General features: G+C 41.9%; 1 protein-coding gene across 7 annotated transcripts in view; it reads left to right on the top strand.

The window, feature by feature from the left end:
- The window catches only part of LOC106576123 (pleckstrin homology domain-containing family A member 5), an 88,646-nt gene that overhangs the window by 22,338 nt on the left and 53,066 nt on the right, over window positions 1-13,242 (top strand). For 6 of the 7 annotated variants that reach the window (XM_082963859.1, XM_082963857.1, XM_082963858.1 and 3 more), the window contains exon 3: window positions 10,642-10,761. The exons of the other annotated variant lie outside the window; for it this stretch is intronic. The gene's annotated coding sequence lies outside the window, so the exon portion shown is untranslated. The remainder of the gene's footprint in view (window positions 1-10,641; window positions 10,762-13,242) is intronic. 7 annotated transcript variants of the gene reach the window in all.

The raw sequence follows: 13,242 nt of genomic DNA, 5'->3' as shown, positions 1-13,242 counted from the left end.
ATCCACCTCTCTGAAAACATGTCTCTCACCGTTGCCGCTTGCTATAGACCACCCTCTGCCCCCAGCTGTGCTCTGGACACCATATGTGAACTGATTGCCCCCCATCTATCTTCAGAGCTCGTGCTGCTAGGTGACCTAAACTGGGACATGCTTAACCTCTATGGGCTAGGTGGGACGCTTGCGTCCCACCTACTCAACAGCCAGTGGAATCCCGTGGCGCGTTATTCAAATACCTTAGAAATGCTATTACTTCAATTTCTCAAACATATGACTATTTTACACCATTTTTAAAGACAAGACTCTCGTTAATCTAACCACACTGTCCGATTTCAAAAAGGCTTTACAACGAAAGCAAAACATTAGATTATGTCAGCAGAGTACCCAGCCAGAAATAATCAGACACCCATTTTTCAAGCTAGCATATAATGTCACATAAACCCAAACCACAGCTAAATGTAGCACTAACCTTTGATGATCTTCATCAGATGACAACCCTAGGACATTATGTTATACAATACATGCATGTTTTGTTCAATCAAGTTCATATTTATATCAAAAACCAGCTTTTTACATTAGCATGTGACTAGCATTCCCACCGAACACTTCCGGTGAATTTACTAAATTACTCATGATAAACGTTCACAAAAAAGAATTATAGATACAGAACTCCTATATGCAATCGCTATGTCCGATTTTAAAATAGCTTTTCGGTGAAAGCACATTTTGCAATATTCTGAGTAGATAGCCCAGCCATCACAGGCTAGCTATTTTGACACCAACCAAGTGTGGTACTCACCAAACTCCGATTTACTATTAGAAAAGTTTGATTACCTTTGGTGTTCTTCGTCAGAATGCACTCCCAGGACTTCTACTTCAATAACAAATGTTGGTTTGGTCCCAAATAATCCATAGTTATATCCAAATAGCGGCGTTTTGTTCGTGCGTTCAAGACACTATCCGAGGGGTAAATAAGGGTCACGCGCCCGACGCGTTTCGTGACAAAATTCTAAATATTCCATTACCGTACTTCGAAGCATGTCAACCGCTGTTTAAAATACATTTTTATGCAATTTTTCTCGTAAAAAAGCGATAATATTCCGACCGGGAGTGGTGGTTTTCGTTCAAAGAGAGAGAAAGTAAACATGGAGTCGACTCGGGCACGCGCGCCCCGTCCCATTGTCCTGAGATCGACCACTATCAACATGCGCTAATGTTTTTCAGCCATGGGCTGCAAAGCCACGATTCAGCTTTCTGGCGCCTTCTGAGAGCCTATGGGAGCGTTAGAAAATGTCACGTCATGCCAGAGATCCCCTGTTTTTGTTAGGAGATGATCAATAAGGCCATGAAATGGTCAGAGAGAGTGCTTCCTGTTTGGAATCTTCTCAGGTTTTGGCCTGCCAAATGAGTTCTGTTATACTCACAGACACCATTCAAACAGTTTTAGAAACTTTAGGGTGTTTTCTATCCAAATCAAACAATTATATTCATATTCTAGTTACTGGGCAGGAGTAGTAACCAGATTAAATCGGGTACGTTTTTTATCCAGCCGTGCAAATACTGCCCCCTAGCCCCAACAGGTTAACACCCCAGCCATCCTACAATCTAAGCTTGATGCTCTCAATCTCACACAAATTATCAATGAACCTACCAGGTACAACCCCAAAGCCGTAAACACGGGCACCCTCATAGATACCATCCTAACCAACTTGCCCTCTAAATACACCTCTGCTGTTTTCAACCAAGATCTCAGTGATCACTGCCTCATTGCCTGCATCCGTAATGGGTCAGTGGCTCCACTGATCACTGTAAAACGCTCCCTGAATCACTTCAGCGAGCAGGCCTTTCTAATCGACCTGGCCCGGGTATCCTGGAAGGATATTGACCTCATCCCATCAGTAGAGGATGCCTGGTTATTTTTTTTTTAAATGCCTTCCTCACCATCTTAAATAAGCATGCCCCATTCAAGAAATGTAGAACCAGGAACAGATATAGCCCTTGGTTCTCTCCAGACCTGACTGCCCTTAAAACCTGTTAGGGACAGACGTTCCGCTAGCGGAACGCCTCACCAATATCCAATGGTATAGCATGGCGCGAAATACAAATACCTCAAATGCATTTTACACTATTTTACACCATTTTAAAGACAAGACTCTCCTTTATCTAACCACATTGTCCAATTTCAAAAAGGCTTTACAGCGAAAGCAAAACATTAGATTATGTCACGAGAGTACCCAGCAAAAAATATTCACACAGCCATTTTCCAAGCGAGCATATATGTCACAAAAACCCAAACCACAGCTAAATGCAGCACTAACCTTTGATGATCTTCATCAGATGACACTCCTAGGACATTATGTTATACAATACATGCATGTTTTGTTCAATCAAGTTCATATTTATATCAAAAACCAGCTTTTTACATTAGCATGTGACGTTCAGAACTAGCAAACTTCCGGTGAATTTACTAAATTACTCACGATAAACGTTGACAAAAAAACATAACAATTATTTTAAGAATTATAGATACAGAACTCCTTTATGCAATCACGGTGTCAGATTTTAAAATAGCTTTTCGGTGAAAGCACATTTTGCAATATTCTGAGTACATAGCCCGGCCATCATGGCTAGCTAATTTGACACCCACCAAGTTTGGCCCTCACCAAACTCAGATTTACTATAAGAAAAATTGGATTACCTTTGCTGTTCTTCGTCAGAATGCACTCCCAGGAATTCTACTTCAACAACAAATGTTGTTTTGGTTCAAAATAATCCATAGTTATATCCAAATAGCTCCGTTTTGTTCGTGCGTTCAAGTCACTATCCGAAGGGTGACGCGCCGGCGCATTTCGTGACAACATTTAAAAAAATATTCCATTACCGTACTTCGAAGCATGTCAAGCGCTGTTTAAAATCAATTTTTATGCTATTTTACACGTAAAATAGCGATAATATTCCAACCGGGCAACGTTGTATTCATTCAAACACTGAAAGAAAAACATGGAGTTGTCTCGTGCACGCGCGCTCCAGTGTCATTGTTCTCAGAAGGACCACTCACAAAAACTCCTGCTGTTTTTCGCCCAGAGACTGGAGAGCTCTCATTCCACTTTCTGGCGCCTTCTGAGAGCCAATGAAAGCCTTAGAAAATGTCACGTTACAGCAGAGATGCTGTAATTTTGATAGAGATGCCTTAGAAGGAGAACAAATTGTCAGACAGGGCACTTCCTGTATAGAATCTTCTCAGGTTTTAGCCTGCCATATGAGTTCTGTTATACTCACAGACACCATTCAAACAGTTTTAGAAACTTTAGAGTGTTTTCTATCCAAATCTACTAACTATATGCATATTCTAGTTTCTGGGCAGGAGTAGTAACCAGATTAAATCGTGTACGTTTTTTCTGGCCATGAAAATACTGCCCCCTATCTCAAACAGGTTAACCAACACAAAAACATCCTGTGGCGTTCTGCATTAGCATCGAACAGCCCCCGTGATATGCAACTTTTCAGGGAAGTTAGAAACCAATACACACAGGCAGTTAGAAAAGCCAAGGCTAGCTTTTTCAAGCAGAAATTTGCTTCCTGCAACACAAACTCCAAAAAGTTCTGGGACACTGTAAAGTCCATGGAGAATAAGAGCACCTCCTCCCAGCTGCCCACTGCACTGAGGATAGGAAACTCTGTCACCACCGATAAATCCACTATAATTGAGAATTTCAATAAGCATTTTTCTACGGCTGGCCATGCTTTCCACCTGGCTACCCTACCCCGGTCAACAGCACTGCACCCACCACAGCAACTCGCCCAAGCCTTCCCCATTTCTCCTTCTCCCAAATCCAGTCAGCTGATGTTCTGAAAGAGCTGCAAAATCTGGACCCCTACAAATCAGCCGGGCTAGACAATCTGGATCCTTTCTTTCTAAAATGATCTGCCGAAATTGTTGCAACCCTATTACTAGCCTGTTCAACCTCTCTTTCGTGTCGTCTGAGATTCCCAAAGAATGGAAAACAGCTGCGGTCATCCCCCTCTTCAAAGGGGGGGACACTCTTGACCCAAACTTCTACAGACCTATATCTATCCTACCCTGCCTTTCTAAGGTCTTCGAAAGCCAAGACAACAAACAGATTACCGACCATTTCGAATCCCACCGTACCTTCTCCGCTATGCAATCTGGTTTCAGAGCTGGTCATGGGTGCACCTCAGCCACGCTCAAGGTCCTAAACGATATGTTAACCACCATCGATAAGAAACAATACTGTGCAGTCGTATTCATTGACCTGGCCAAGGCTTTCGACTCTGTCAATCACCACATCCTCATCGGCAGACTCAACAGCCTTGGTTTCTCAAATGATTGCCTCGCCTGGTTCACCAACTACTTCTCTGATAGAGTTCAGTGTGTCAAATCGGAGGGCCTGTTGTCCGGGCCTCTGGCAGTCTCTATGGGGGTGCCACAGGGTTCAATTCTTGGGCCGACTCTCTTCTCTGTATACATTAATGATGTCGCTCTTGCTGCTAGTGAGTCTCTGATCCACCTCTACGCAGATGACACCATTCTGTATACTTCTGTCCCTTCTTTGGACACTGTGTTAACAACCCTCCAGACAAGCTTCAATGCCATACAACTCTCCTTCCGTGGCCTCCAACTGCTCTTGAATACAGTCCAACATCACTACTCTGGATGGTTCTGACTTAGAATATGTGGACAACTACAAATACCTAGGTGTCTGGTTAGACTGTAAACTCTCCTTCCAGACTCACATCAAGCATCTCCAATCCAAAGTTAAATCTAGAATTGGCTTCCTATTTCGCAACAAAGCATCCTTCACTCATGCTGCCAAACATACCCTCGTAAAACTGACTATCCTACCGATCCTCAACTTCGGCGATGTAATTTACAAAATAGCCTCCAATACCCTACTCAATAAATTGGATGCAGTCTATCACAGTGCCATCCGTTTTGTCACCAAAGCCCCATATACTACCCACCACTGCGATATGTACGCTCTCGTTGGCTGGCCCTCGCTTCATACTCGTCGCCAAACCCACTGGCTCCAGGTCATCTACAAGACCCTGCTAGGTAAAGTCCCCCCTTATCTCAGCTCGCTGGTCACCATAGCAGCACCCACCCGTAGCACGCGCTCCAGCAGGTATATCTCTCTGGTCACCCCAAAGCCATTTCCTCTTTGGCCGCCTCTCCTTCCAGTTCTCTGCTGCCAATAACTGGAACGAACTACAAAAATCTCTGAAACTGGAAACACTTATCTCCCTCACTAGCTTTAAGCACCAGCTGTCAGAGCAGCTCACATATTACTGCACCTGTACATAGCCCATCTATAATTAGCCCAAACAACTACCTCTTCCTCTACTGTATTTATTTATTTATTTTGCTCCTTTGCACCCCAGTATTTCTACTTTGCACATTCATCCACTGCAAATCTACCATTCCAGTGTTTTACTTGCTATATTGTATTTACTTCACCACCATGGCCTATTTATTGCCTTTACCTCCCTTATCTCACCTCATTTGCTCACATTGTATATAGACTTATTTTTCTACTGTGTTATTGACTGTATGTTTGTTTTACTCCATGTGTGTTGTTGTATTTCTCGAACTGCTTTGCTTTATCTTGGCCAGGTCGCAGTTGTAAATGAGAACTTGTTCTCAACTTGCCTACCTGGTTAAGTAAAGGTGAAATAAAAATAAATAAAATAAAAATCTCAAACACCAACTCGACACTACCGCCTTCGTTAGGGTTCTTTGGCTGACCAAGCCTTGACTGCCGCAATGTGTTGGTGTTTCATAATATAGACCCACTTTCTTTTCATCCCCTTGCACGTTGTGAGAACGACATAACAGAATACTTGAAACAAGAGAAAGCAAATGATGTGTTCGTTCTTCCCAGTGGAAAAACACAACTTCACATCCTGATTATCCAGTGAGTGTCTGCCTATCCGTGAGCGGATAACAAAGCAATGTTAATTTGTCCGGCCTTGTCACTCAGTCTCTCTCGGTCTGTCTGAAGACTGAATTATCAATCAATCAAACTTCATTTATATAGCACTTTTCTTACAGCAAATGCATTTCAAGGTGCTTATTTAATAAAATAACGCAAATTTAAAATCAAGATAAATTCAGATATAAACTAAAATAGTAAAAACAATAGCAAAATAACAGTGGCTATGAGAGACTAATGCAGCAGGTGATAAAAGGTGATATAATATACTGGATATAGAATTAAATAAATGGAGTAGAGCAACGTCTGCTTCATGACCAGCACTGCATTTTGAAAGTGTGTTCGCTTAACGTTCTTTGAACTGAACTGCTGTCCTTGAATCCTGGTTGACACTATCACCGTTCTCCCAGGTGATTGACACGTCAAAACACCTTTTATAAAGCTCTAGTATAAGAATCTTTATCTCTGAAAAGGAAAGTTTTAGAAGCGAATAGGGGATGAAAAGTCATCTACTTCAGATAAATGTCACCTCTCCCTCACATACCTCCACCTTCCCTACAGACGTAATAGAGGGTGTAATGTGGATTAATGGTGTTATGAAGGAGGCACCCCTCATTGATAACCAACTTACACTTCTTCAACCCACACATCCTCTCTCCCTGTCTACCTCTCGCTCCATCTCTTTCCACTTGTCGCCCACAGTCCCTCTCTGACTCACCCATATTCCCCCACTCTTCCTCTCTCCCTCTTTTACTCTCCTCCTTATGCTTCGTCTCTCCCTTTGTCCCTCCAACACCCCATACTCCCTCTCTCTCTACAACTTTCTTCTCTCTCTCTTCCTCTCTCGCTCTCTCTCTTTCTCAATAGGATCAGTGCCCCTGGTCCAGCCAGACCCTGTAATGAGTTATTTACAGTGTGATAAACCTCTGCTTTAATCTCCTTAGACCTCAGGCACAAACCACTGAGCTCCACTTTATAGTGCAGAAATGTCACTTAGTGTAGTGTTGTTTGTGCCTAATATCCAGACAAAAGAAAGTATTCAAAAGTTAACTTCTTGGCTCATTAGTTTATACCCTTTCACCATTTATATTGTAATATTTTCAAGTTTCCTATTTATTTCCCCAACTTTGATGTCTTCCACTCTTTAATGTCTCTAACTCTGAATACTCGGCGATGAAAAGCCAACTGACATTTACTCCTGAGGTGCTGACCTGCTGCACCCTGTACAACCACTGTGATTATTATTATTATTATTCGACCCTGCTGGTCATCTATGAACGTTTGAACATCTTGGCCATGTACTGTTATAATCTCAACCCGGCACAGCCAGAAGAGGACTGGCCACCCTTCAGAGCCTGGTTTCTCTCTAGGTTTCTTCCTAGGTTCCTGCCTTTCTTGGGAGTTTTTCCTAGCCACGTGCTTCTACATCTGCATTGCTTGCTGTTTGGGGTTTTAGGCTGGGTTTCTGTACAGCAGTTTGAGATATCAGCTGATGTAAGAAGGGCTTTATAAATACATTTGATTGAATGAAGTCTTAAAGTCGCAATATGTCACTTTTTGGGTGACCCGACCAAATTCACATAGAAAGTGAGTTATAGAGCTATCATTCTACTTGAAAGCAAGTCTAAGAAGCGGTAGATCTGTTTTTATGTGAGCTATTTCTATGCTTCCCGTTCTAAAGTTTTGTTTATACGTCTTTTACTTTCAGTTTTGTACACCAGTTTCAAACCTCTGAAGAAACAATATTTTTGGTTATGGAAAATATATTTCAGTGGTTTAGATGGTACAATGATTCTCTACAATTTACTAGCTTATTTTGTCACATAAACTGAAATTAGGTGAACCATTAGAGTTTTAGCAACCAGGAAAGGGTGGAACGATTTCTGCATATTGCAACTTTAATGGCCATGTGTTTCTTCACAACTTATTCTGCAATCTGAATTAGATTTAAAATGTCTGCCACCTCTGCAATGACCCTGGGTAAAGGAGAGGCCTTGCTCTCATCATCCATCACAGCAAGATTTACAGTGTCTTCCGAAAGTGTTCACATGCCTTGACTTTTCTACATTTTGTTGTGTCACAGCCTGAATTTAAAATGGATTACATTTAGGTGTTTTGTCTCTGGCCTACACACACTAACCCATAATGTCAAATTGAAATTATGTTTACAAATGAAAAGCTGAAATGTCTTGAGTCAATAAGTATTCAACCCCTTGGTTATGGGAAGCCTAAATAAGTTAAGGAGTAAAAATGTGCTTAACAAGTCACATAATAAGTTGCATGGACTCACTCTGTGTGCAATAATATTGTGTAACATGATTTTGAGTGAATACCTCATCTCTGTACCCCACACATACAATTATCTGTACGGTCCCTCAGTCGAGCACTGAATTTCAAACTCAGATTCAACCACAAAGACCAGGGAGGTTTTCCAATGCCTCGCAAAGAAGGGCACCTATTGGTAGATGAGTAAACATTTAAAAAGTATCCCTTTGAACATGAAGTTATTAATTATACTTGAATGGTGTATCAAAACACCCATTCACTACAAAGATACAGGCGTCCTTCCTAACTCGGTTGTTGGAGAGGAAGGAAACCGCTCAGTGATTTCACCATGATGCCAATGCTAAGTTTAAAACAGTTACAGATTTTAATGGCTGTGATAGGAGAAAACTGAGGATGGATCAACAACATTGTAGTTACTCCACAATACTAACCTAAATAACAGAGTGAAAAGAAGAAAGCCTGTACAGAATAAAACTATTCCAAAACATGCGTCCTGTTGGCAACAAGGCACTAAAGTAATACTGCAAAAATGTGGCAAAGCAATTCACTTTTTTACCTGAATACAAAGTGTTATGTTTGGGGCAAAACACATCACTGAGTACCACTCTCCATATTTCCAAGCATAGTGACGGCTGCATCATGTTATGGGTATGTTTGTTATCGTTAAGGACTGGGGAGTTTTTCAGGATAAAAAATACATGTAATCGACCTAAGCACAGGCAAAATCCTAGGTGAAAACCAATTTCAGTCTGCTTTCCACCAGACACTGGGACATGAATTCACCTTTCAGCAGGACAATGACCTAAAACACAGGGCAAAATCTACACTGGAGTTGCTTACCAAGAAGACAATGAATGTTCCTGAGTGGCCAAGTTACAGTTTTGACTTAAATCTACTTGAATATCTATGGCAAGACCTGAAAATGGTTGTCTAGCTGTGGTCATAAACCAATTTGACAGAGCTTAAAGAATAATTGACAAATGTTGCACAATCCAATAGTGGAAAGAGACTTAAAAACTTACTGAGAAAGACGCACAGCTGTAATCGCTGCTAAAGGTGCTTCTACAAAGTATTGACTTGGTTGGGGGATGAATACTTATGTAAATGAGCTATTTCTGTATTTCATTTTCAATAAATTAGCATTAAGGAGTATCGTGTGTAGATGGGTGTGATTTATTATTATTTTTTTTTTTTACTGAGGCTGTAAATGTAGAATAAGTCCAGGGGTATGAATACTTTCTGAAGGCATTCCTCTTTTCACTCTCCACTTCCTCGCTCTCTTTCTTCCGTCTGGTCTTCCTCTGTCCTTTCTCGCTCTTCCCTCTTTCTTCTCTTGCTCCATCCCTGTCAATCATCCTCTCTTCTTTCTCCCCTATCTTCCCCCTCTAAAATATATTAATCAATTCACAGAGAATGTTTAACCTTGCCACATTTTAATGCTAGACCAAACTGCAGTTAGGTTTGAGGGGAGGAAGGGGCTGGACAGCAATAAACTAGTTTTACTCTGTAGGGAAACTGATATTGATATCACAGCACATATAGTGCATGCTAAAGGAAGATGGCAGCCTGAGTTGGTATTAAACTTATGATGGTTTTGCCATCAGAGCTGTTGATATGAAACCTGTCTTGCTTCAAGACGAGATGAGAAAGGACCACTGTATTTCGTGCTAGGTGGGAGTCAGCTTTCTGATGTGCAATTCTCCTGAATACTAGATGTGATAACCACATGAGCCACGCTCAGTATGTGTTAACTGTAAGTGGCTTTGGATAAAAGCATCTGCAAAATTACCATATTATGATGATATATTTGAACGCTGCGTGGCATCCAAATGTGAGCAAGCAAGGGAAGAAGCCCTAAAGCTAGGGGCTATGCAGGGGGCAGCCTTCATATGGCACAGGGAGAGAGAGAGACTGGTGGTAGGAAGTAGGAAAGAAGGGACTGTCCTCCCAACAAACCCATCCCCTTAATTACAGTACAGAGCTGCCAGTAGCCTAGAGGGGAACAGTCAATTAGCGCTAGGTAATGGGCTTATGTAATATAAACCGCAATGGTCCTCTGTAGCTCAGTTGGTAGAGTATGGCGCTTGCAACACCAGGATAGTAGGTTCGATTCCTGGGACCACCCGTACGCATGACTAAGCTTTGGATAAAAGTGTCTGCTAAATGGCATATATCAATGCAATTGTAATGTTCTCTTCACGATGGATATTCAGGGAAAAGCATCTAGAGAATGTGTGGCCTGAAGACTACAATTATAATTTCATTTAAGTTTGATGTGAATGTTTATTTGTTAAATGTCACGATTACATATAATTCGTTTATCATATGTTTGATATTTTCAGGTTATATTGTTTGATATTATTCTTTAATTCAGGTAATTTTGTTTCCTTCCCTTTTTGTTTTCTAGCGTGACTTCTGCAAAGCTTGTCCACCCTGTTACAGATCCTGGTACAGTCAACCCTGTCACAGTCAACCCTGTTACAGTCAACCCGGTTACACACCCGGTTACAGACCCTGTATCAAACAGGTAATATAGTATACATGCCTATGGGCTGGATGGATGCTTTGCTCTACCTTGCTATTAAGCGTAAGCCTCTTCATCTGTCTTTCTGTGGAGAACCCCAGCTAATTCATCTCTCTGGAAGTCCTGCCTCTATCGCTGTCTCATTAAGTCAGTCCAACCACTAACCAACCGTATGCTGCGTGTGCCGTGTGTTGGATTGCCTGAAATCCTGCTATGCGTTGCTAATGCTAAGATGGGCAAGATTTATTTTACCTTCCGATTTGTCTTTAAGTATATTAAATAGAAAAAAATCAAGCTTAGCTCTCATCATGAAACTACTATTGTGTGTGTGTGTGTGTGTGTGTGTGTGTGTGTGTGTGTGTGTGTGTGTGTGTGTGTGTGTGTGTGTGTGTGTGTGTGTGTGTGTGTGTGTGTGTGTGTGTGATCGCAATGGGTAAAATACATTCTGTCTCCAAGCCTGAATCAAATTATATAATTGTTCCTCACAACGGGGTCTACCATTTACCTCTCAGATAATGATAGCCTCAGTGTTCAGACTGACACACAGTCACTAGTTATTTAGCTAAACAGACCCTGCATAGACAGACAGCAGACATGGGTTCAAATAGTATTTTTTTTCATTCAAATACTTAATAATTGTAGGGCTTGCTTGGAGCAAAGGAATTGTCACGGAGATGCAAAACTCTCCATTTGATTCTCCAGACAGAAACTAGTATTGGAAAGAAAACCAATACTATTTGAACCCAGGTCTTTCGGACAGTAACAAACTACAATGCAGCTTTGAGAAATGCTTCACTTCTAAGGCATGTTCTGTAACCTTTATCTTCATTTTTCTCTCTTATCCTCCCTGCTGACACACTAACACACACAGGGGCCATTGATCATGAGGCAGAGGCTGTATGATCTGGGAGCCTGGCTGTGTGGGTCGACAGTGCTTCTCAGAGAGATCATACTCCGGTTTACTGCTAGGGATTTCTACTAGCAGAGGTAACAGAGAGAGAGGGAGGGTGTGGGAGGGAGACGGGGAAGGTGGAGCCATACAGATGGCGGGAGAGATAGAGGGTGAAAAAGAGAAGCATCATTAAGGCGAGAGAGGAACAAAGAGGTCTATAGAAAAGGAAAACGAGAGAGCGAAAAGTGACAAAGAGAGTGATTGCCTATAGAAAGACTGTATGATCTAAGCATGATTTGTATGAGTCACTCTTCAGTTCTTTTGATGTTGTCATCAGGACTGATGTCACCCACTCATACTGGAGTCAATTGCCCCGCAATTCACAGACCTATTCACTGGGCCTGCCTCTGACGCACTTGGAAATGCTTGAAGTACGCACACACACTTTAATGCTGGAAAGCCTAGACTGGAGACAGGCGTTGAAGTTGGAGACTTTCCAGGTTCAGCTAAGAAGAGTGTCATTTAATATCTGTTAATATCCCTCATTCTCTCACAGATGCTTGAATTAACTCGTGATAATCCGTGTGACTTGGAAGGTCACGCACGGTTCACCAGCCCACAGAAACATAATTTGACAAGCATTTAGGGAATACCCCGGGCATGCGTTGTATAAAGGAATGTAAAGCCACAATGGAGGTTAATCCAGTCAAATGGGCTGTGAAGACAATTATCCACTTTGAAGATAATAACGTCTATATATCTATCTAGCAATTCACTATAAATAGGTTTTTAATGTTGATATATACTGAGTGTACAAAACATTAGGAACACGTGCTCTTTCCATGACATAGACTGAGCAGGGGAGGAGACGGGTTAAAGAAGGATTTTTAGACCTTGAGACAATTGAGACATGTATTGTGTATGTGTACCATTCAGAAGGTGAATGGGCCAGACAAAATATTTAAGTGCCTTTGAATGGGATATGGTAGTAGGTGCCAGGCGCACCGGTTTGAGGGTGTCAAGAACTGCAGCGCTGCTGTTTCCCGTGTGTATCAAGAATGGTCCACCACCCAACGGACATCCAGCCAACTTGACACAGCTGTGCGAAGCATTGGAGTCATCCTTGTGGAATGCGGTCGACACCTTGTATAGTCCATGCCCCGACGAATTTAGGCTGTTTTGAGGGCCAAAGGGGGTGGAGTATTAGGAAGGTGTTCCTAATGTTTTGTACACTCCGCATATTGTTAACAATGCATGTATCATTGTGTGTAAGTAAACAGCAGCCATTGCTATCCTATTTGTGGTCTGGCCTTTGTGTTTTTGAACACCAAGCTGAACTGATGTGTATCTGTGAAGTAACCTTGCCCCTACGTTCACATGTCTAAGTTACATTCACATACCTGTCATAACAATCCTGTTATAACCTCCTGTCCTGTCTGACCAGTCCTGCAACGTCCCTGCATGCAAGCGTCATACACATGGTTCAATCATGTCACAGACTCTGACGGACATACAGGCTGACCTGTTTATATGGCGGGTTGGAGAGGTGACGATTACAGTAGAGGAATGGGGGTAAGCGAAAATGTAGGATA

This window comes from Salmo salar, chromosome 17 (genome assembly GCF_965601325.2).
Source record: "Salmo salar chromosome 17, fSalSal1, whole genome shotgun sequence".
NCBI lineage: Eukaryota > Metazoa > Chordata > Actinopteri > Salmoniformes > Salmonidae > Salmo > Salmo salar.
This window is presented reverse-complemented; position numbering and strand designations above follow the sequence as displayed.